The following is a 25,634-nucleotide window of genomic DNA, read 5'->3' as shown; positions in this document are numbered from 1 at the left end:
TCCATAGAATCTCTATGGATAGTATTTCTATGCTCTAATAAGAATATAACAGTAGGGATCTACTATCGACCACCCGACCAGGACAGCGATAGTGATGATGAAATGCTAAGGGAGATTAGAGAGGCTATCAAAATAAAAAACTCAATAGTAGTGGGGGATTTCAATTATCCCCATATTGACTGAGTACATGTTACCTCAGGATGAAATGCAGAGACAACATTTCTCGATACTTCAAATGACTGCTTCTTGGAGCAGCTGGTACAGGAATCCACAAGAGGAGAGGCAACTTTCGATCTAGTCCTGAGTGGAGCGGCTCTCACAAAACTAAGTGATTGGGCAACAAAACGGCAAATGAAATTTAATGTGGATAAATGTAAAGTAATGCACATTGGAAAAAATAACCCCAACTATACATACAATATGATGGGAGCTAATTTAGCTACAACTAATCAGGAGAAAGATCTTGGAATCATTGTGGACAGTTCTCTGTGTGCTGCAGCAGTCAAAAAAGCAAATGGGATTTTAGGAATCATTAAAAAAGGGATAGAGAATAAGACGGAGAATATCTTATTGCCCTTATATAAATCCATGGTACACCCACATCTTGAATACTGCATACAGATGTGGTCCCCTCATCTCAAAAAAGATATACTGGCATTAGAAAAGGTTCAGAAAAGGGCAACTAAAATGATTAGGGGTTTGGAACGGGTCCGATATGAGGAGAGATTAAAGAGGCTAGGACTTTTCAGCTTGGAAAAGAGGAGACTAAGGGGGGATATGATAGCAGTATATAAAATCATGAGTGGTATGTAGAAAGTGAATAAAGAAAAGTTACTTACTAATTCCCATAATATAAGAACTAGGGGCCACCAAATGAAATTAATGGGTAGCAGGTTTAAAACAAATAAAAGGAAGTTCTTCTTCACACAGCATGCAGTCAACCTGTGGAACTCCTTGCCTGAGGAGGTTGTGAAGGCTAGGACTATAACAGGGTTTAAAAGAGAACTGGATAAATTCATGGAAGTTACGTCCATTAATGGCTTTTAGCCAGGATTGGTAAGGAATGGTGTCCCTAGCCTCTGTTTGTCGGAGGATGGAGACGGATGGCAGGAGAGAGATCACTAGATCATTACCTGTTAGGTTCACTCCCTCTGGGGCTCCTGGCATTGGCCACAGTCAGTAGACAGGATACTGGGCTGGATGAACCTTTGGTCTGACCCAGTATGGCCATTCTTATGTTCTTAAGGGAGTGCATCTTCTCTGCCTCACTCTGCTGGCCAGGGTAGGATTTAGTGCAAAAGCTGTTGTCTGAGAAAACTACTGCTATTAATGTATTGTTCTGATGGTTACAATTCTTTTTCTATTTATGAGCAAATAACGAATGAAAGAATATTAAAAGAAATAAATATTACAGCCAGTCTTGTAGTTCAATTAACTAGAATCAGAAAAAGGACAGGACTAAAGCAATATTAGATAGTTTGAATTAAAAGACCAAAGTAGTAAGTTTAAGTAAAACTTATTTGTGAGGCATTATTTGCCTTCATATTAACATAGTTGACATTCTTAATAATCTAAACCTATTTAAACACCTTTTAAAATAATCTGTTAATATAAATATAACTAGCAAGAGAGAAATCTCACTATTTACTCTTGGTCAGATCAGCAGACTTTCTACAATGACATCACACAGTTTCCTGCCAATGAAAACTGAAACACTAGTGACAACAGGCTGACTGAAAAGAAATGGAACAAGTTTACTTATGTCTTTTCAGGTTAAATGTTAACTTACATTTAAAACTTCCACAGATTGTTTTACAGGTTAGGCAACACACGCACAAATATTTATTATACTTAGTATTACTTAATACTTAAAATTTATGTAGTGCTTTCATTCATACATTCCATAGTCTCAAAGTACTTTGAAAAAAGTAGGTAAACATCATTATTACCATAATTTAGAGACAGAAAAACTCAGAAGTAGAGTAACTTGCCTAAGATCACACAGCAACTCAGTGACAAAGCCAGAACTTGAACCTGGTCTCTTGCCTGTGTCATATCCACTAGACTACCCTGCTTCTCCTTGAATTAATTTTAAAATGTCAATTTAGACCTTCTCAAACTTCACGTGTTGTCATAGTTTATTGTAGACAGAGTCCACCATTACAAAATCAAAAATTAAAAATAATGAATTAAAATCAATATTGGAGATGTGTGTTTCACTCTGTTATACTTTAGTTCAGAAGCTAAAGGATTTGGTGTCCACATGGACTAAATCAGAGTCATATGGCTTGATGAGAACCATTTATCAAGATGTCTGGAAACAAAAAGTATAGTATGTTATTACAACCAATATTCTACCCTGTATCAAAGTTTAATGCATTTGTCTGGAGACAGTTGTGCAGAAGAGCAGTTTTGGAGTTGCCGATAGCAACACAGACATCTCTGTCTGTCCTGCCTCTTTCCCTTCTCCTCTGACTGTCCCCAGGTCTCCCTCTGCTTGTTACAGCTTGACATAGGCAGTTAGATGCCAATTGTGATTAACAACATTTAGGGGTTAAAAGCTGCCCCTCTGTGCCCATCCCCTCTTGTCCACTCAAAATATTCTCCCCACACCACTGTCTCATTCTTAATTTTTTCCCGAAACTACTCTGATATTAGGGTCAAATTCTACAGTTTCTACTCATGCAACACCTCCCTGAAGTCAATGGACTTTTGCCAAGTTAGAATAGAGGGACTTGCAGAGAAGAAATCTCTGAGAATATTTTGTGCAATTTCTCCTACATTATTCAGTTGTCATGGAGGTTTTGCCGCATCTGCAGGAAGCCAGGACCATCCTCAACAACTTTGGACCCTCAGTGCCTTCACCCTTCTGTATACTGCCTCTGGTTGTCCATAGGGCCCTACTGTGAAGGGAAAATGTAACTTTCCTTGGGTATCTATGCAGGGCCAGTGAGATGAGAACAATGTGCATCTTTCCCTGCCCTCACCCCACCCAATATGGACCAGCATAGTCTCTACAGGCCACTCTCATGTCAAGAGTCAGGGCCAGATTAGGCATTCTTCTTTGAGTGCTTGTTCACATCGACTCCGATCAGGTGTGCGCCCACCGCATGCACGGTCATTGGGAAGTTTTCCCTTAGCAGCTCCCGTCAGGTTGGCTGTGGAGCCCACCTGGAGTGGCACCTTCATGGTGCTCAATATATGACCCTGCTGACCTGACCCCCCTTCGGTTCCTTCTTACTGTCTGTGATAGCCGTTGGAACAGCGCTTGCTCAGCAAAGGTCTTCCTTAGGGTTTCTCCCTAGTTAGTCTAATTTACATAGTAGATAGTTCAGATAGTAAGGGTTGAGAGCGGGATCTCTCCCCAATCCCTAACCTCAACTCTGGCTCCGGGGCATGCTGTGAGCCCAGGGTTTTAAGCCCTGTGTTACTAGTAACAAGCCTATGCCCATTAGTGACCTCCACAACTCTTGCTTGAAGCATCTGGGGGAGGCGCACCAGACTGAGAGGTAAAAATTTGCAGAGATTTTTGTCTGAGAACCAAAAAGGAGTGAGATTTTGGCCTCAAGCAACTTCGCATGGAATCCGCTCTGCATCCCCACACTGCTGAGAACCGTCAGGACCTGGCACCAAGCATGTCCGTACGGAGTGCTCCAGCATCAGTACGTGACATGGTGCTGAGGAAGGACTCTAGTACAAGAGACCCTCGGTACAGGCGCTCCCCAGCACAACAGCCAGGGGCAGTGGCCCGGCACCACTCGACTTGGCACCGAAGATCCCCGGCACTGCAGCAAGGAGCAGTGCCCCACGTCTCTGGTGCCCCACAAGCACCATAAGAAGGCAGACAGAGGGCACTCTCCTCAGAGAGCTGTGAGACCATCAGGGGAGGCTTTGCTGCTCCAGAGGAAAGACTCGGCTCCCAAGCAGCAACAGCTTGTGCTGTCGACTCTGGTGCCCCAGATGGCACCGTTGAGCCTGGCACTTAGTGACTCTCTGGCGGGGCAGTGCCTAGTGGAGGTGTTTGAGCCTCCCTCCACACCGGACACTATTGAGGCTGCTAAGGAGCTCATTGAAATAACTGCACCTCAGCCCCCAGCTGTTAGAGAGAAGCCTCTGGCACCACCTAGATGGGTTCTGTCTAGAGGCAAGCCCGTGATGATGAAGTCCTCCTCATTGTTGGACTGGCACCGTTCCCGGCACTGTTCCAGGTCTCCATTGCTGCAACACTCCCCGGCACCAGCCTCAGTACAAGATTGCATGGCACAGGTAGTGCGACAATCTATGTCTCCAGCACTGAGGGGTCAGCACCGATCTAGAACACCCTCGCAGGGGCACTGACACGCAGCACCGGAGCACAGCAGCTGTTCCCCAGCACCAGACACACAGCACCGGTCTCGGTCATGGGACAGCCAGCACTGATCCTCGACATGATCACTGCAGCACTGATCTCTGACCTCTTCTTCACAGCACTGACCACCGGTGCAGGGATCATTGGCACCGTTGTGCTCATCGCCCTCAGGATCTTCATACTCGGACGCTGACTCATATTACTTAAGGCGTAGTAGACATAGGTCTGGTAAGCACCAAAGAGACATACAAGCAGCCTGGCAGCCTCAGTGGCCGGCCGCCACACAATGGCCCTTCTGGACCCCCTGGGCTTACCATCAGGCCCAGGGTACCTGTTCGAGGATTTCTAGGTCAGTGGCCTCAGGATGTCACCCTTCCCAGTCACCGATGGATAGACCTGCCCCTCGGGTTTAAAGGGACACCCAAGGATGGTGTACCTGCCACTATCCCGGATCCTTCCCCCTGCTTTCTGAACAGTCTATCCCACTTCCATTCTGCGTGGTCCCATATAACATTGGGCCACTGGGTTCTTTGCATGGTAGAAGTGGGATATTCATTCCAATTCTGCTCCTACCCTCCCTCTCACCCCCCTTCCCTGTCCCTCTTCAAGGACCCTTCTCATGAGCAACTCCTTATCCAGGAGGTGCAATTGCTCCTCACCATAGGGGCAGTGGAGGAAGTTCCTCAGGAGCTAAGGGGCAAGGGATTCTACTCCCGTTATTTCCTAATCCCCAAGGCAGAGGGGAGGGGGGGTCTCAGACCCATCTTAGACCTGCAAGGACTCAATCAGTTCATGGTAAAGTTGAAGTTCCGTATGGTCTCCCTGAGCACTATTATCCCTTCCCTGGATCCAGGGGACTGGTATGTTGCTCTTGACATGAAAGTAGTGTACTTTCATATAGCCATTTGGCCAGCCCACAGACGTTTCCTGAGGTTTGTTGTCGACTCAAACACTTTCAGTTCATGGTGCTCCCATTCGGTTTATCAATGGCCCCCCGGGTGTTCACCAAGTGCGTGTCGGAGATTGCAGCCTTTCTCCGCAAGAGCCAGGTATAGGTGTATCCTTCCCTCGATGACTGGCTGCTGCAGGGGTGCTCCAGAGAGCAGGTGGAGTCCCAAGTGCGGTTAGTCAGAGATACCTTCCAGAGACTAGCACTCCTCCTCCATGTGGACAAGTCGACGCTGTCACCAACCCAAGAAATAGAATTCATTGGGGCGGTGCTGGACTCGGTTAAGGCAAGAGCGATACTACCAGAGTCCAGATTTCAAGCACTGACAGGCATCATTCAGACTCTCAGGCGATACCCCACTACAACCACAAGGATATGCCTCAGTCTCCTTGGACACATGGCGGCATGCACCACTCAAGGCATGGCTCGCCTCAGCTTATCACCCAGGTTGAGACACTTTGAACTTAGTAGTAACAATGCCGGGGTGAGTCTTAGCCAGCTTTCTACCCACCTTATAGTGCACTATAAGGTGGGTAGAAAGCTGGCTAAATTGTCGGGCTCAACGGGTAGTGATCAATGGCTCCATGTCTAGTTGGCAGCCGGTATCAAGTGGAGTGCCCCAAGGGTCGGTCCTGGGGCCGGTTTTATTCAATATCTTCATAAATGATCTGGAGGATGGTGTGGATTGCACTCTCAGCAAATTTGCGGATGATACTAAACTGGGAGGAGTGGTAGATACGCTGGAGGGGAGGGATAGGATACAGAAGGACCTAGACCAATTGGAAGATTGGGCCAAAAGGAATCTGATGAGGTTCAATAAGGATAAGTGCAGGGTCCTGCACTTAGGATGAAAGAACCCAATGCACAGCTACAGACTAGGGACCGAATGGCTAGGCAGCAGTTCTGCAGAAAAGGACCTAGGGGTGACAGTGGACGAGAAGCTGGATATGAGTCAGCAGTGTGCCCTTGTTGCCAAGAAGGCCAATGGCATTTTGGGATGTATAAGTAGGGGCATAGCGAGCAGATCGAGGGACGTGATCGTTCCCCTCTATTCGACATTGGTGAGGCCTCATCTGGAGTACTGTGTCCAGTTTTGGGCCCCACACTTCAAGAAGGATGTGGATAAATTGGAGAGAGTCCAGCGAAGGGCAACAAAAATGATTAGGGGACTGGAACACATGACTTATGAGGAGAGGCTGAGGGAGCTGGGATTGTTTAGCCTGCAGAAGAGAAGAATGAGGGGGGATTTGATAGCTGCTTTCAACTACCTGAAAGGGGGTTCCAAAGAGGATGGCTCTAGACTGTTCTCAATGGTAGCAGATGACAGAACGAGCAGTAATGGTCTCAAGTTGCAGTGGGGGAGGTTTAGATTGGATATTAGGAAAAACTTTTTCACTAAGAGGGTGGTGAAACACTGGAATGCGTTACCTAGGGAGGTGGTAGAATCTCCTTCCTTAGAGGTTTTTAAGGTCAGGCTTGACAAAGCCCTGGCTGGGATGATTTAACTGGGAATTGGTCCTGCTTTGAGCAGGGGGTTGGACTAGATGACCTTCTGGGGTCCCTTCCAACCCTGATATTCTATGATTCTATGATTCTTAGATACCCTAAGCTGGTGGTTGGACCCTCGCATGGTCTGTGAAGGAGTCCCATTTAGCATCCCTCAACCATCCATGACCTGGGTTGGAGGGCCCACTTTGGAGACCTATAGACACAGGGCCAGTGGTTGCAGTCCGAGATCCCACTCCACATCAATATAAAGGAGCTCAGAGCGGTGAGACTAGCCTGTCAGACCTTCCAGACCAGAATACAAGCTCTGTGTGTGGCAGTGCTGACTGACACCACCACGTTTTACATAAACAAGCAAGGCAGAGCCCGCTCCTCCCCTCTCTGTCGGGAAGCTCTCCAGCTGTGGGATTTTTGTATAGCCAACTCCGTTCACCTGGAGGCATCCTAGCTCCCTGGAGTATGGAACGAGCTTGCAGACCATCTCAACAAGTCGTTTCGCAATCATAAGTGGTCTATCCGCCAGACGTCATACATTCCATCTTCCAAATGTGGGGGATTCCCCGGGTAGACCTATTTGCCACCAGGAGCAACAGGACGTGTCCAGCGTTTTGCTCTTTCCAAAAGCACAGTCCGAGCTCTATCTCGGACGCGTTTATGCTATCCTGGGAAGAGTGTCTACTGTATGCCTTCCCTGTGATACCACTCGTCCAAAAGGTGCTGCTCAAGATCCGCAGAGACAAGGCGTAGGTAATTCCGCTGGCCCCTGCATGGCCATGCCAACATTGGTACACCATGTTTCTGGACTGTCAGTGGACACCCCAATCGCACTGCTGCTCGACCCCAGTCTGATCACACAGGACCATGATTGCCTCCTTCACCTGGACCTCCAGTCCCTCCATCTCATGGCTTGGAAGCTTCATGGTTAAACCCAATGGAGCTCCAATGCACGGAATCAGAGAGGGAGGTGCTGCTTGGTAGCAGGAAACCTTCCACTAGGGCCACTTACCTAGCTCAGTGGAAAAGGTTCTAGTGCTGGTGTGAGCAGAGTCATGAACCTCCACTTCAGGCATCTATACCTTTCATCCTGAAGTATCTACTGCATCTGAAGCAGCAAGGTTTGGCAGGATCATCCATCAGAGTACACCTCGCGGCCATCTAGATGTTCCACCTGGGAGAGCTGGGGCACTCGGTATTCGCCAGCTCCATTGTGGGCCGTCTCCTGAAAGGCATGGAAAGGCTATAATCACAGTCCCGACCACCGGTACCTGCTTGGGATCTCAATCTGGTCCTCTCTAGGCTAATGGGGGCCCCATTCGAACCTCTGGCCACATAGTCCCTTCTGTATCTCTCGTGGAAGGTGGCATTCCTGGTTGCCATCATATCAGCCAGGAGGGTGTCAGAGTTAAAAGTGTTAACCTCTGACCCCCCTCTACACAATCTTCCATAAGGACAAAGTACAACTCAGGCTGCACCGAATCTTCCTGCCCAAGGTGGTATCCCAATTCCACATTGGCCAGGACATTTTTCTACTAGTCTATCCCAAGCCACATGCTAATAAACAGGAGCAGGGGGTTCACTCACTAGATGTTCGGAGAGCGCTAGCATTCTACATTGAGCACATGAAGCCTGTCAGGAAGTTGAACCAACTGTTTGTAGTGGTAGCAGACCAGATGAAGGGGTTTCCGGTCTCCTCACAACGCATTTCTTCCTGGGTCACAGATTGCATCTATACCTGCTACAACCCAGCCCTGGCTATTACAGCCCACTTGACACAAGCTCAAGCCTTGTCCGCCGCTTTCCTGGCCTGATACCCATCCAGGAGATCTGCAGAGCGGCAACCTGGTCTTCAGTGCACACATTTACCACCCACTCTGCCATCACCCAGCATGCTAGAGAGGATGCAACTTTCGGCATGGCAGTTCTCCAATCAGTGATTCCTTAACTCCAACCCAACCCCCAGAGAGCTTGGGAGTCACCTGATTGGAATCAATGTGAACAAGCACTTGAAGAAGAAAAGACGGTTACTCACCTTCTTGTAACTGTTGTTCTTCAAGATGTGTTGTTCATGTCCATTCCAATACCCACCCTCCTTCCCGTTGTTGAAGTAGCTGGCAAGAAGGAACCGAAGGGGGGTTGGGTTGGCAGGGTCATATATTGAGTGCCATGAGGGTGCCACTCTGGGGGGCTCCCTAGCTGACCCGACAGGAGCTACTAAGGGAAAAATTTCTGACAACCATGCATGCAGCGCATGCACAGCTGATTGGAATGGATGTGAACAACACATCTCGAAGAACAGCAGTTACAAGAAGGTGAGTAACCATCTTTTCTCATACCCGCAGCCACGCTCTCTGGTTGTGTCAGCGATTAACAAGAAAGGGCGACAGGGACAACAAGGGCCGGCCCCCAAATCTAAGGAGGCAAAAAGGATGGACCTTTTCAGTGAGAACATCAATGCCACTGGGGGCCTTCAGCTGAGGATAGCTAACCAGCAAGCTATCCTCAGTAGATATAACTTCAACTCATGGGCCTCCATGTTGAAGTTTAGAGCTGATCCCTGCGGACTTTAGGGAAGAATTCTCCGACATTGTTGACTCTGCAGACTTGGCCACCCATACTCTCTCCTCAGGCATAGCCATAAGGAGGACATTATGGCATCAGGCATCTGGGCTACCCCAAGAGCTGCAGCAAACTCTGCAGGACCTTCCCTTTGAGGGTGTGGAGCTGTTCTCTGAGCAGACAGACTCCAAGCTGCACAGCTTGAAAAACTCCAGGGCTACCATGAAGTCATTGGGAATGCACATGCTGGCAACCCAACACAAGCACTTCAAGCCCCAACCACAAAAACAGCACCCATATCCTCCTCGGCTGAGGCAGGATTTCTATAGACGAAGGGGCAGGAACGGCAGGTGCAAGCTTTCCAACCCCTGTTTGGGGCAAGGCCAAGGCCAGTCCAAAACTTCATCAGGCTCTTAACAGGCCTTTTGAAGGTGAGCCTGAGGATGGTGCACCTGTCTCTCCACCATATCCTTATCCATGTTTTCTGAACCACCTGTCCCAGTTGTACCATGCTTGGTCCCAAATGACATTGGACTGCTAAGTTCTTTGCACGGTAGAAATGGGATATTCTCTCCAATTCTGCTCCTCCCCTCCCTCCCACCCCCCTTCTCCGTTCCTCTTCAGGGACCTTTCTCATGAGCAACTCCTTATCCAGGAGGTGCAGTCGCTCCTTGCCATAGGGGCAGTGGAGGAGGTTCCTTGGGAGTTAAGTGGAAAGGGATTCTACTCCCGCTATTTCCTAATCCTCAAAGCAAAGGGGGGTCTCAGACGCATTTTAGACCTGCGACGGGTCAACCAGTTCACGGTAAAGTTGAAGTTCCGCATAGTGTCCCTGAGCTCTATTATCCTGTCCTTGGATCCCGGAGACTGGTACGCCGCCCTCAACATGAAAGACGCGTACTTTCACATAGCCATTCAGCATGCGTAGATGATTCCTGCAGTTTGTAGTCAACCACAAACACTATCAGTTCATAGTCCTCCCCTTCAGTCTGTCAACAGCCCCCCAAGTGTTCACCAAATTCATGTTGGTCGTAGCAGCCTTCCTCCACAGGAGGTAGGTGCAGGTATATCCATACTTAGACGACCGGCTGCTCAGGGGGCGTACTAGGGAGCAGGTGGAATCTCAGGTCTACTTAGTCAGATCCACTTTTGAGAGACTGGGACTCCTCCGCAACATGACCAAGTCAACCTTATCACGGACCCAAAGAATAGAATTAATCGGAGTGGTGCTGGGCTCAGTACAGGCAAGGGCGTTCCTGCCAGAGACATGATTCCAAGCCATGATAGACATTATCCAAAGCCTCAGGTGGTACCTGACCACTACTGCAAGGGGATGCCTGAGTCTCCTTGGCCACATGGCAGCCTGCACTTACATGGTCCGAGACCCTAAACTGAGGCTCAGGCCCCTTCAAGTGTGGCTTGCATCGGTATACTACCCGGGACGCCGCGGGGGCGGGTTATATGGGCCTGTGGTGCCCGGGCTCCACCAATATTCAGGGCCCGGGGGCCCGGCTCCACCAATGTTTGGGGCCAGATCTCTCCCCTGACCCCGCCTGCTGGCCCCGTGCACCTCTCCCAAGTGTCCCCCCACTTGCTGCCCCTGTGTGCCTCTCCCGGGTCCTAAAGCGTCCCTGCCTCACGCTGGTGGCTGTCCCTTTCAACTCCTCATTACACTACGCTCTGCTGGCTCCTGGCATCAACTGCCGCCGCAGGGTCCTAGTGCCCCCCATTCACTAGTGCCAGGGCAGGCTGACTCTGCCCCTGCCCTTCTGCCTCAGACCCTTCCCTTTTCATAGAATATCAGGTTTGGAAGGGACCTCAGGAGGTCATCTAGTTCAACCCCCTGCTCAAAGCAGTATCAATCTGCAATTAAATCATCCCAGCCAGGGCTTTGTCAAGCCTGACCTTAAAAACCTCTTAGGAAGGAGATTCCACCACCTCCCTAGGTAACCCATTCCAGTGCTTCACCACCCTCCTAGTGAAAAAGTTGTTCCTAATATCCAACCTAAACCTCCCCCACTGCAACTTGAGACCATTACTCTTTGTTCTGTCATCACCTACCACTGAGAACAGTCTAGATCCATCCTCTTTGGAACCCCCTTTCAGGTAGTTGAAAGCAGCTATCAAATTCCCCCTCATTCTTCTCTTCTGCAGACTAAATAATCCCAGTTCCCTTAGCCTCTCCTCATAAGTCATGTGCTCCACCCCCTAATCATTTTGGTTGCCCTCCGCTGGACCCCTTCCAATTTTTCCACATCCTTCTTGTAGTGTGGGGCCCCAAACTGGACACAGTAGTCTAGATGAGGCCTCACCAATGTCTTATACAGCCCCAAATGCCGTTAGCCTTCTTGGCAACATGGGCACACTGTTGACACATATCCAGCTTTTTGTCCACTGTAACCCTAGGTCCTTTTCTGCAGAACTGCTGCCTAGCCACTCGGTTCCTTGTTTTCCGGTGGGACCCTCCACCAGTACAGGAGGCCCCCCCAACCTGCAGTCACCACTCCGTCCCCATGCTGGGCAAGGGGCAGCCCCACCCACCCACTCCCTGTGAGGCTACAGTGAGGGGCAGCAGGAGAGGAGGAGGTACACGTGATGGCAGCCCCCCCGGCACCCACCACAGGGGAGGTGAGGAGGCTTCCCGGGCCTGAGAGGGGCCCTAGGAGCATGTACAGTGACACCCCTCAGCCCTGCATCCCAACCCTCTGCCTGAGCCCCTCACACCCCCCCAAACCCCTCATCACCAGCCCCACCCCAGAGCCCTCACATTTTTACATTATTTAAAAATATATATATTGGCTTACAACACAGGTGTGTGTGTGTGTGTGGGGGGGGGGGGATGGGACTTGGACCTGTTCTGGGCACCACCAAAAATTATACAAACCTGCTGCCCCTGTGGGACGCGACAGCCTGGACTCTGTAGTGACGGTGTCAGAACATATACTCAAGTCCCTACCTTGGTGGCTCAACCTTCAGATGGTATGCGAAGGTGGTTCCTTCAACAGCCCACAGCCGTCCTTGTCCCTAGTAATGGATGTGTCAGCTCTGGGTTGGGGGTCGCATCTGGGAGATCTCCGAACACAGGGCCTGTGGTCACAGGATGAGCTTTCCCTCCATATTAATATCAGGGAGCTGAGAGCAGTGTGACTAGCATGCCAAACTTTCCAGTCCCAGCTGCAAGGCCAGTGCGTTGCAGTGATGACGGACAACACCACTGCTATGTTTTACATCAACAAGCAGGGTGGAGGCCCTCCAGCTATGGGAATTCTGCATAGCCCACTGCATTCACCTGGAGGCGTCCTATCTCCCAGGAGGGCAGAACGAACTAGCGGATCACCTAAGCAGATCGTTCTACAACCACGAGTGGTCCATCCATCTGGATGTCCTTCATTCCATCTTTCAAAGGTGGGGGTTTCCCCAAGTCGATCTCTTTTCCACCCGGAGCAACAGAAAGTGCCCAATGTTCTGTTATAGAAACACAGCCCGGGTTCAATCACGGATGCATTCCTGCTCCCCTGGGGAGCCCGACACATGTATGCCCTCTCACCAGTTCCACTCGTGCACAAGGTGCTGTTCAAGACCCACAGAGACAAAGCGGAGGTAATTCTGCTGGCTCCAGCGTGGCCCCATCAACGTTGGTACACCACACTTCCGGAGCTGTCAGTGGACACCCCGATCATGTTATTATTCAACCACGATCTGATCACTCAGGACCACGGTCGCCTTCACCACCCAGACCTCCAGTCCCTCCATCTCACAGCCTGGAAGCTTCATGGTTAAACCCCATGGAGCTCCTGTGCTTGGAACCAGTAAGGGAGATTCCACTCAGCAGCAAGAAACCATCCACCGGGGTCACATACCTAACCCAGTGGAAGAGGTTCACTTGCTGGTGTGCCCAACAACATACACCTCCACTCCAGGCATCTATACCACACATCCTGGAGTACCTTCTGCACCTCAGCCAACAGGGCCTGGCAGTGTCATCCATCAAGGCACACCTTGCAGCCATCTCGGCCTTCCCATCCGGGAGTGTCTGAGCATTTTCTATTCGCTAATCCAATGGAAGGACATTTCCATAAGGGCCTGGAACAGCTACATACAGAGGTTAGACAGCCTGTTCCTGCATGGGACCTTAGCCTGGTCCTCTCCAGACTAATGGAGCCCCCATTTGAATTGTTGGCAACTTGCTCCCTTCTTTATCTTGGTTGCCATCATATCAGCTAGGAGGGTATCAGAGGTAAAGGCCCTTACCTCCGATCCTCAATACACGGTCTACCACATGGACAAGGTGCAACTAAGACCTCACCCAGCCTTTCTTCCTAAGGTAGTGTCAGAATTCCATACTAGCCAAGGCATTTTTGTACCTGTTTTTTATCACAAGCCTCACAACAAGAGCAGAGGCTACACTCATTGGATGTTCGGCGGGTGCTAGCATTCTACATCGAGCGCACACAGCTGTTCAGGAAGTCGAATCAACTATTCATGGATGTGGCAGACTGGATCAAAGGTCTCCCAGTCTCATCTCAAAGAATATCTTCCTGGATTACAGCCTGCATTTGCACTCATTATGAGCTGGCTAAGGTTCCAGCTCTGGCTATTAAGGCAATTTCCACAAGGGCACAAGCTTCATCATCAGTGTTTCTGGCCCAAACACTGATACAAGAGACCTGCAGGGCAGCAACATGGTCATCAGTGCATATGTTTACCTCTCACTGTTCGATCATCCAACACGCCAGAGATGATGCAGCATTTGGTAGAGCGGTGCTCCAATCAACTATTCCTTAACTCCAACACCACTTTCGGGGTGGAGCTTGAGAGTCAACTGATTGGAATCAATGTGAACAAGCACTCAAAGAAGAAGAAACGGTTACTCACCTTCTTATAACTGTTGTTCTTTGAGATGTGTTGTTCACGTCCATTCCAATACCACCCTCCTTCCCCTCTGTCGTAGTAGCCAGCAAGAAGGAACTGAAGGGGGGGTTGGGTCGGCAGGGTCATATATTGAACGCCATGAAGGTACCATTCCAGGGGGCTCCACAGCCAACCTGACGGGAGCTGCTAAGGGAAAAATTTCCGAAGACCATGCAAGCGGCGTCCACACACTTTATTGGAATGGACATGAACAACACATCTTGAAGAACAACGGTTACGAGAAGGTGAGTAACGGTTTCATCTGGAGCCCTGGGCACATAACAATATGGGCACACCCCTGTAGCCCTGCCCCCCACTTCAAGTACTAGGGGCATGGGAGACCCCCTCCACTTTTTCCAGAGGGGCCAGGACAGTGGCACTGGGGGCCATCTCCTGAACAGGAGTGGCAGGGAGAGTAGCAACAGGGGTTTCCTTTGCTCCTCTTCCCCCAAAAGACATTGGAGGTAGCAGAGAGGCCCCTGTGGTGCATTCTGCATCAGCCAGGGTGTATCTGCTTGTGTGGGTGGAGTGGGTCTGAATTCTTCTCCTCCTAACACCTGTTGGGGTGGTATTGGCACAGATTCCCAGACCATTGGGTATTGACATTAAAATGATGAATGAGGCTGTTCACACATCTCATAGCTATTGTTTTAGGCTCTCTGCAGACTCAAACAGACATCTCCACATTAATTATGCCCACGTCATGTTTTCAATCGTTTCTTTGCAACTATGAGAGCTAGATTTTTTTTAATGAAATATCAGATTCTGATTAAACTGTATTATCTAAGGAGCTGGGGTCTTTGCTGCAGACTGATCATGTCTATACCTTCATTCTCCCCTGTCAAGAGCCCTCCATACAGTTCTAAGGAGGATGACACAGAGGTGGCTTATATCTGGCTCATTACAGGGCAGGGGCAATGCACATGCAGAGTCTTCCCTGTGTATGAAACTTGGGATCACAATTCAGCCCTGAGTAAAAATAGAAGGATTTGGAACTTTGTGCACAAAGACTGGTAAAGACAATATGCTATGCTCTCCCTAGGGGCTAGCTGAATCAGCGCAGAACTTTACTCTGAAGTGCCAGTCCTGGTTCTAATGAATGTATTCTTTATAAGAGGGCAGACTGGGGTCCCACTGAGATGATGAGTGCCTATGTTTATATAATGCTATCTCTAGAAGCTTCCTAAAATGTGCCACAAACTCACTAATGTTCTTCAAAAAGAACAGGAGTACTTGTGGCACCTTAGAGACTAACAAACTTATTTGAGCATAAGCTTTCATGAGCTACAGCTCACTTCATCGGATGCATGCAGTGGAACATACAGTGTGGAGATTTACATACACAGAGAACATGAAACAATGGGTGTTACCATACAGACTGGAACAAGAGTGATCAGGTAAGGTGAGCTATTACCAGCAGGAGAGCCGGGGGAGGGGGGACCTTTTGTAGTGATAATCAAGGTGGGCCATTTCCAGCAGTTGACAAGGACAGTAGGAGGGGAAATAAACAAGGGGAAATAGGCTTGAATAAAGACTGGGAGTGGATGTGTCATTACACAAAATAAAACTAAGTTAATTGTGTCCAGTTTGCAACTTAATTCTAATTCAGCAGTCTCTCGTTCGAGTCTGTTTTTGAAGTTTTTTGTTGAAGAATTGCCACTTTTAGGTCTGTAATCAAGTGACCAAAGAGACTGAAGTGTTCTCCGATTGGTTTTTGAATGTTATAATTCTTGATGGTTGATTTGTGTCCATTCATTCTTTTACATAGAGACTGTCCCGTTTGGCCAATGTGCATGGCAGAGGGGCATTGCTGGCACATGATGGCATATATCACATTGGTAGATGCGCAGGTGAACAAGCCTCTGATAGTGTGGCTGATGTGATTAGGCCCTATGATGGTGTCCCCTGAATAGCTATGTGGACACAGTTGGCAAAGGCCTTTGTTGCAAGGATAGGTTCCTGGGTTCGTGTCTTTGTTGTGTGGTGTGTGGTTGCTGGTGAGTATTTGCTTCAGGTTGCGGGCCTGTCTGTAAGCAAGGACTGGCCTATCTCCCAAGATCTGTGAGAGTGATGGGTCATCCTTCAGGACAGGTTGTAGATCCTTGATGATGCGTTGGAGAGGTTTTAGTTAGGGGCTGAAGGTGATGGGGCTAGTGGCATTCTGTTATTTTCTTTGTTGGGCCTGTCCTGTAGTAGGTGACTTCTGGGTACTCTTCTGGCTCTGTCAATCTGTTTCTTCACTTCAGCAGGTGGGTATTGTAGTTGTAAGAATGCTTGATAGAGATCTTGTAGGTGTTTTTGTCTCTGTCTGAGGGGTTGTATCGTAGAGCTTGGCTGTAGACAATGGATCGTGTGGTGTGGTCTGGATGAAAGCTGGAGACATGTAGGTAGGAATAGTGGTCAGTAGGTTTCCGGTATAGGGTGGTGTTTATGTGACCATCGCTTATTAGCACTGTAGTGTCCAGGAAGTGGATCTCTTGCGTGGACTGGTCCAGGCTGAGATGATGGTGGGATGGAAATTGTTGAAATCATGGTGGAATTCCTCAAGGGCTTCTTTTCCATGGGTCCAGATGATGAAGATGTCATCAAATGTAGTGCAAGTAGAGTAGGAGCATTAGGGGACGAGAGCTGAGGAAGTGTTGTTCTAAGTCAGCCATAAAAAAGTTGGCATACTGTGGAGCCATGCGGGTACCCATAGCAGTGCCGCTGATTTGAAGGTATACATTGTCCCCAAATATGAAATAGTTATGGGTGAGGACAAAGTCACAAAGTTCAGCCACCAGGTTTGCCGTGACATTATCGGGGATACTGTTCCTGACGGCTTGTAGTCCATCTTTGTGTGGAATGTTGGTGCAGAGGGTGTCTACATCCATAGTGGCTAGGATGGTGTTTTCAGGAAGATCACCGATGCATTGTAGTTTCCTCAGGAAGTCAGTGGTGTCTCGAAGATAGCTGGGAGTACTGGTAGCGTAGGGTCTCAGGAGGGAGTCTACATAGCCAGACAATCCTGCTGTCAGGGTGCCAATGCCTGAGATGATGGGGCATCCAGGATTTCCAGGTTTATGGATCTTCGGTAGCAGATAGAATACCCCTGGTCGGGATTCTAGGGGTGTGTCTGTGCGGATTTGTTCTTGTGCTTTTTCAGGGAGTTTCTTGAGCAGATGGTGTAGTTTCTTTTGGTAACCCTCAGTGGGATCAGAGGGTCATGGCTTGTAGAAGGTGGTGTTGGAGAGCTGCCTAGCAGCTTCTTGTTCATATTTCGACCTATTCATGATGACGACAGCATCTCCTTTGTCAGCCTTTTTGATTATGATGTCAGAGTTGTTTCTGAGGCCGTGGATGGCATTGTGTTCTGCACGGCTGAGGTTATGGGGCAAGTGATGCTGCTTTTCCACAATTTCAGCCCGTGCACGTTGGCGGAAGCACTCTATGTAAGAAGTCCAGTCTGTTGTTTCGACCTTCAGGAGGACTGCACCCAGAATCCTTCTTTTTGTAGTGTCGGTAGGAAGGTCTCTGTGGGTTAGTATGTTGTTCAGAGGTATGTTGGAAATATTCCTTGAGTCGGAGACATTGAAAATAGGATTCTAGGTCACCACAGAACTGTATTATGTTCATGGGGGTGGAGGGATAGCTCAGTGGTTTGAGCATTAGCCTGCTAAACCCAGGGTTGTGAGTTCAATCCTTGAGGGGGCCATTTAGGGATCTGGGGCAAAAATTGGGGATTGGTCCTGCTTTGAGCAGGGGGTTGGACTAGATGACCTCCTGAGGTCCCTTCCAACCCTGATATTCTATTATTATGATTCTATGAGAGGCAGAAGGAGAGGTCCCGAGACAAGACAGATTCTTCTGCTGGGCTAAGAGTATAGGTGGATAGATTAACAATATTGCTGGGTGGGTTAAGGGAACCACTGTTGTGGCCCCTTGTGGCATGTAGTAGTTTAGATAGTTTAGTGCCCTAATGTTCTTATGGCTCAGAAATTCTCTTCTATAACAAATGTATTTAGACACAAACACTACATTTTAAATAAAAAAGGTTAATCCTTAAAGCTGTTTTTTCAGCAAAGTAGGTCACATACTGTATTAAGTACTAACAGATCTGTTTTAGACAATATAAACCTGAAAGAACAGGATTTTTCCTTCCTTTGTCTGCCCATAGATAGATTATTGAATGAACCATTTCATACAAATACAAAACACTCTTGATAATGTTTGGCTCTGGAATGTTTAAAAGAGTTAATATCAATAATCCTTAAAGCTATTTTAAAATATTCAAATGTCTCTATATTTTACAAGTAAAATAATGCTTTAAACATTTTCCTACTTAGTTTAACTGAAAAACAAAACAACCCCCCCCCATGAAATTTCCTATTCCATGGAGAAGACGGGAAAATAAATGAAATCCTACCCTGTAGGAAACCTGTAGGAACTAATGTAACTAGGGCAGATTTTGAAACTCTGAGTAAAATAGATCTTTGCTGCTAAGTATAATTTTGTTGGGTTTTTTTTAGTGATGTCTATGATTTCATCCAAATTAGCAGACCAGGCTTCAGGAGGACTTGAGAGTGTTGCTGACAGCCACTTGCCATATGTGTAGAAAGTTTGCATATGTCCTTAGCTTTTCGTTTTAATTTAAAAACTTTAGAAGGTTGTGGAAGGTTTTTTTAGAACAGGAGAGGAGTCAGAGGAATGTTAGTTTAAAAAAGGAAAAAATAGTATGAAACTGATCCTGCACACTCTTACTTACATAAGTAGCAATCTGCAGAACTGGGCACTTAATTTATGCCCTTTGCTAAAAGTTTTTAACAACTAATTTTTGTATAAATTAAACCTAACAAATGATAAAAACTGAAAAAGTGAAGATCTCAAAAAGTTAAATTAAATAAATAAAGCCAAGAATAGTTTAATCAAAAAGAGATTGAACTCCAAACCTATGTCTTAGAAATTTCAGAATTTGAACTGCCTGATCCTGTGCCAAGTGAAATCATTGGCAAAACTTCCATTTACTTCAAGAGTGAAGGGTGAAGCCCTTAATACCTGGCCCCACAAATCTGTCTAACTTGTACTTCCCATGGAGCTGGTACCAACACACAGCCATGAGGTAACATGGTGAAAATAAGGTGCGTATGAAGAGGCAGGTTGGTCATTCTACTTTCTGTGAATTGAGGGTCCCTGAACTGGTATATGTGGTTGGGTGGAGGGTGGGGAGGGGAAGGACTGCAGAACAATGGTGGAAAAGTGTCAGCTCCACAACTCTACCCCTTCCTTAACCAGACAGAAGCCCCTCCCATTGCAAGCCACCTGGGACTGGGCTCCATGTATGAGTAGGTACCAAGTGAGGAGGAACAGTAGATAAGCTACAAATAATTATGAGAGGCTTGTGTAAGAGGGCTTGTGTGCCTGATAATTATTTTTGCCTTATCTAATGTAACTGTGGATATACTCATTTGTAAAAATGTACGCTCCTGGTGTGAATTCTGCTAACTCTTTGACCCAGTGATATCGTTTGGCAACAAGTTCCAAAGGCTGTGTTATGTTTTTTAAAAAAATCCCTTCTAGCAGTTTTAAATATATTGCCTTTTAATTTCATTAGATGTCCTTTTTGTACTTGTTTTGAGGGTAAATAGGAGCATCTAACTGAACTTGATACTATTTACTATTTTATATACCCCTCACATGTCCCTTCTTCATCTTTTCTCTAAACTAAACAGTTCCTACTATTTTCTCCTCATATGGAAATATTGTCATATCTGAAATTATTTTAATCAGCCATTTTTGCACCCTCTCTAATTCTGCTACATATCTTTGAAATGGGGTGATCAGATTGGAGCATAAATTATTTATACAGAACCATAGGTATAAAACTACAAAGTAAACAAAGTTTTGAGTCTTGTCCAGAAGGATGCCAGAGTATACTTAAGGCAAACAGTGAGAAGAGCATCCCACAGATCCTAGACAGAGAAAGTGCCTTCCATCATTCCTACACCATAAATAAAGATGAACAGCAGTTCCAACCACATTACATCTGATATAGCAGGATGTAAAGCAGAAAACAGTTCCTAAAGTAAACCATAGTTTTCATGGCTTGAAACGCTAAGACTTAGCCCTGGTCTACGCTACAGGGTTAGGTCAAATTTAACCGCGTTAGGTCGATTTTAAAACAAAAGCATCTACACAACCAACCCCGCTCCATTGACCTAAAGGACTCTTAAAATTGACTGCTGTACTCTTCCCCAGTGAGGGGAGTAGCACTAAAATTGACCTTGCTGGGTCTAATTTGGGGTAGTGCGGATGCAATTCGACAGTATTGGCTTTCGGGCACTATCCCAGAGTGCTCCAATGTGACCACTCTGGACACCACTTTGAACTCCAATGCACTAGCCAGGTACACAGGAAAAGCCCCGGGAAATTTTGAATTTCATTTCCTATTTGGTCAGTTGGCGAGCTCAGCAGCACAGATGACCATGTAGTCCCCCCAGAATCGCAAACGAGCTCCAGCATGGACCGAAAGGGAGACCCTGGATCTGATTGCTGTATGGGGAGAAGAGTCTGTGCAGGCCAAACTCCAATCAAAAAGAAGAAATGCTAATATATATGCCAAAATCGCAAATGGCATGATGGAGAGAAGCTACAAGGACACACAGCAGTGCTGTGTGAAAGTTAAGGAGCTCAGGCAAGCCTACCAAAGACAAAGAAGGCAAATGGTCGCTCTGGGTCAGAGCCCCATACATACCACATCTATGATCAGCTGCATGGCATTCAAGGGGGGGACCCTACCACTACCCCACCACTGTCCGTGGACACCTGCAAGGGAGGAGTCTCATGCAACAGGGAGGAGGAGGAGGAGGAGAATGTGCAGCAGGCAAGCAATGAATCCGTTCTCCCCAGCAGCCAGGACCTTTTCATCACTCTGGAGCCAATACCGTCCCAAGGCGGGATCCCTGACCCTGAAGCCAGAGAAGGCAGCTCTGGTGAGTACACATTTGTAATGATGCTACAGGGGTTAAAAGCAATAGTGTTTAATGTTTGATTTGCCCTGAACAATTGGGATGCATTTGCGGCCAGTACGACTACTGGAAAAGTCTGTTAACGTGTCTGGGGATCCTCCAGAGACATCTCCATGAAGTTCTACTGGAGGTACTCTGAAAGCCTTTGCAGAAGGTTTCTCGGGAGGGCTGCCTTATTTCTTCCTCCACGGTAGGACACTTTACCACGCCAAGCCAGTAGCAAATAGTCTGGAATCATTGCAGCACAAAGTGTGGCAGCGAATGGTCCTGGGTTTTGGTCCCATTCAAGCAACATTCAGTCTTTATCTTTCTGTGTTAGCCTGAGGAGAGTGATATCATTCATGGTCACCTGGTTGAAATAGGGGAATTTTGTAAGGGAACAGTAAAAGGACCCTGTTCATGCTGGGTTGTTTGTGCTTGGCTAAAAGGAATCATCCCAGAGAATAGCCACACGGCAGGGGGGACGGATGAAGGGATCATCCCAGAGAATAGCCACGCGGTGGGCTTGGGGGAGGTGTGTGCTGCACATCCACCCAAAAACTGCAGCCCCTCCGTTTAAATGTGAAACCCAACCGACATTGCTCGCTATGGGAAAGGAAAGCACTGCAGTTTGAAACCATTTCTACATTATGAAGACGTAAGAAGCCAACCCCACATATCAAAAGGCTTACCATGGCTGCCTGGAAACCAAATTCTGTTGCCCAGCCGTTTGTGATGTGTCATCATAATGGCAGGTGCTCAATATAAAAGGCAAAATACGACCCTGTACCTAAAGCACATGTGCTGTCTGCTGTGAATGGCTTCATTCACTGTGAAAGAGTCTCCCTTTTGTTCTCAGAAATGTATCATCTTAAATTTTATTCTCCCTTTTTATCTCTCCCCAGGTGCAAATGTTTCTGTGCTCCCTCTATCATCTCCGTTCCTGAGGTTATCGCAGATAAGAAGGCGAAAAAAACCACACGCGCGATTACATGTTTTCCGAGCTCATGCAGTCCTCCCTCACTGATAGGGCACAGCTTCATGCATGGAGGCATTCAATGACAGAGGCCAGGAACGCATTAAGTGAGCACGAAGAGCAGAGGCAGGAGGCGATGCTGAGGCTAATGGGGGAGCAAACTGACATGATGAAAAGAAAAGGAGTACTTGTGGAACCTTAGAGACTAGCCAATTTATTTGAGCATAAGCTTTCGTGAGCTACAGCTCACTTTATCGGATGCATACTGTGGAAAATACAGATGATGTTTTTATACACACAAACCATGAAAAAATGGGTGTTTATCACTACAAAAGGTTTTCTCTCCCGCCCCCCACCCTACTCTCCTGCCGGTAATAGCTTATCTAAAGTGATCAATCTCTTACAATGTGTATGATAATCAAGGTGGGCCATTTCCAGCACAAATCCAGGTTTTCTCTCCCCCCCTCACCCCCACAAACCCACTCTCCTGTTGGTAATAGCTTATCTAAAGTGATCACTCTCCTTACAATGTGTATGATAATCAAGGTGGGCCATTTCCAGCACAAATCCAGGGTTTAACAAGAACGTCTGAGGAACAGTGTGGGGGGGGGGCGAAGGAATAAACAAGGGGAAATAGGTTACTTTTTATAATGACTCAACCATTCCCAGTCTCTATTCAAGCCTAAGTTAATTGTATCCAATTTGCAAATTAATTCCAATTCAGCAGTCTCTCGTTGGAGTCTGTTTTCGAAGTTTCTTTGTTGAAGGATAGTCACTTTGAGATCAGAAATCGAGTGACCAGAGAGATTGAAGTGTTGTCCGACTGGTTTTTGAATGTTATAATTCTTGACATCTGATTTGTGTCCATTTATTCTTTTATGTAGAGACTGTCCAGTTTGACCAATGTACATGGCAGAGGGGCATTGCTGGCACATGATGGCATATATCACATTGGTGGATGTGCAGGTGAATGAGCCTTTGATAGTGTGGCTGATGTTATTAGGCCCTGTGATGGTGTCCCCTGAATAGATATGTGGGCACAGTTGGCAACGGGCTTTGTTGCAAGGATAGCTTCCTGGGTTAGTGGTTCTGTTGTGTGGTATGTGGTTGCTGGTGAGTATTCGCTTCAGGTGGGGGACTATCTGTAAGCAAGGACTGGCCTGTCTCCCAAGATTTGTGAGAGTGTTGGGTCATCCTTCAGGATAGGTTGTAGATCCTTGATAATGCGTTGGAGGGGTTTTAGTTGGGGGCTGAAGGTGACGGCTAGTAGCGTTCTGTTATTTTCTTTGTTAGGCCTGTCCTGTAGTAGGTGACTTCTGGGAACTCTTCTGGCTCTATCAATCTGTTTCTTCACTTCCGCAGGTGGGTATTGTAGTTGTAAGAATGCTTGATAGAGATCTTATAGGTGTTTGTCTCTGTCTGAGGGGTTGGAGCAAATGCGGTTGTATCGCAGAGCTTGGCTGTAGACAATGGATCGTGTGGTGTGGTCAGGGTGAAAGCAGGAGGCATGTAGGTAGGAATAGCGGTCAGTAGGTTTCTGGTATAGGGTGGTGTTTATGTGACCATCGTTTATTAGCACTGTAGTGTCCAGGAAGTGGATCTCTTGTGTGGACTGGACCAGGCTGAGGTTGATGGTGGGATGGAAATTGTTGAAATCATGGTGGAATTCCTCAAGGGCTTCTTTTCGATGGGTCCAGATGATGAAGATGTCATCAATATAGTGCAAGTAGAGTAGGGGCGTTAGGGGACGAGAGCTGAGGAAGCGTTCTTCTAAGTCAGCCATAAAAATGTTGGCATACTGTGGGGCCTCACCACATGATCCATTGTCTACAGCCACTACAGCCATTGTCTACCCCACCACTGTTCCTCAGACGATCTTGTTAAACCCTGGATTTGTGCTGGAAATGGCCCACCTTGATTATCATACACATTGTAAGGAGAGTGATCACTTTAGATAAGCTATTACCAACAGAAGAGTGGGTTTGGGGAAGGGGGAGGGGAGAAAACCTGGATTTGTTCTGGAAATGGCCCACCTTGATTATCATACATATTGTAAGGAGAGTGATCACTTTAGATAAGCTATTACCAGCAGGAGAGTAGGGTGGGGGGGGAGAGAGAAAATCTTTTGTAGTGATAAACACCCATTTTTTCATGGTTTGTGTGTATAAAAACATCATCTGTATTTTCCACAGTATGCATCCGATGAAGTGAGCTGTAGCTCATGAAAGCTTATGCTCAAATAAATTGGTTAGTCTCTAAGGTGCCACAAGTACTCCTTTTCTTTTTGCGAATACAGACTAACACGGCTGTTACTCTGAAACCTGACATGATGAAGCATCTGCTGGAGCTGCAGGAAAGCCAACAAGAACACTGAGCCCCACTGCATCCATTGTATAACTGCCTGCCCTCCTCCCCAAGTTCCATATCCTCCTCACCCAGATGCCCAAAAATGCTGAGGGGGAGGCTCCGGGCACCCAGCCACTCCAGTCCAGAGGATGGCCCAAGCAACAGAAGGCTGTAATTCAAACAGTTTTGATTTGTAGTGTGACTACAATAATCAATGTGGCCTTGTCCTTCCCTCATCCCGCACCCCACCCAACCCAGGCTACCTTGTCAGTTATCTCATTTTTTAAAAAATTAATAAAGAAAGAACGTATGGTTTCAAAACAATAGTTACTTCATTTCCTTTGCCAGCTGTGATTGAAGGGGGGAGGGTGGTTGGCTTACAGGGAATTAAAATCAACAAAGGAGGCGGGTTTGCAGCAAGGAGAAAAAGCACAACTGTCACACCGTAGCCCGGCCAGTCACTAAACTGGTTTTCAAAGCTTCTCTGATGCGCAGCGCGCCTAGCTGTGCTCTTCTAATCGCCCTGGTGTTTGGCTTCTCAAAATCAGATGCCAGGCGATTTGCCTCAACCTCCCACCCCGCCATAAATATCTCCCCCTTACTCTCACAGATATTATGGAGCACACAACAAGCAGCAATAACAATGGGAATGTTGGTTGCGCTGAGGCCTAACCTAGTCAGCAAACAGCACCAGCGAGCTTTTAAATGTCCAAAGGCACATTCTACCACCATTCTGCACTTGCTCAGCCTATAGTTGAACTGCTCCTTACTACTGTCCAGGTTGCCTGTGTATGGCTTCATGAGCCATGGGAGCAAGGGGTAGGCTGGGTCCCCAAGGATAACTACGGGCATTTCAACATCCCCAATGGTAATTTTCTGGTCTGGGAAGTAAGTCCTTCTTGCAACTGCTCGAACAGCCCGGAGTTCCTAAAGATGGGAGGGTCATGCACCTTTCCCGGCCATCCCACGTTGATGTCGCTGAAACGTCCCTTGTGATCCACCAATGCTTGTAGCACCATTGAGAGGTACCTCTTGCTGTTTAAGTACTGGTTGCCAAGG

Source organism: Lepidochelys kempii, chromosome 3, assembly GCF_965140285.1.
Source record: "Lepidochelys kempii isolate rLepKem1 chromosome 3, rLepKem1.hap1, whole genome shotgun sequence".
Classification (NCBI taxonomy): Eukaryota; Metazoa; Chordata; order Testudines; family Cheloniidae; genus Lepidochelys; species Lepidochelys kempii.
Note: the sequence above shows the minus strand (reverse complement) of the source record.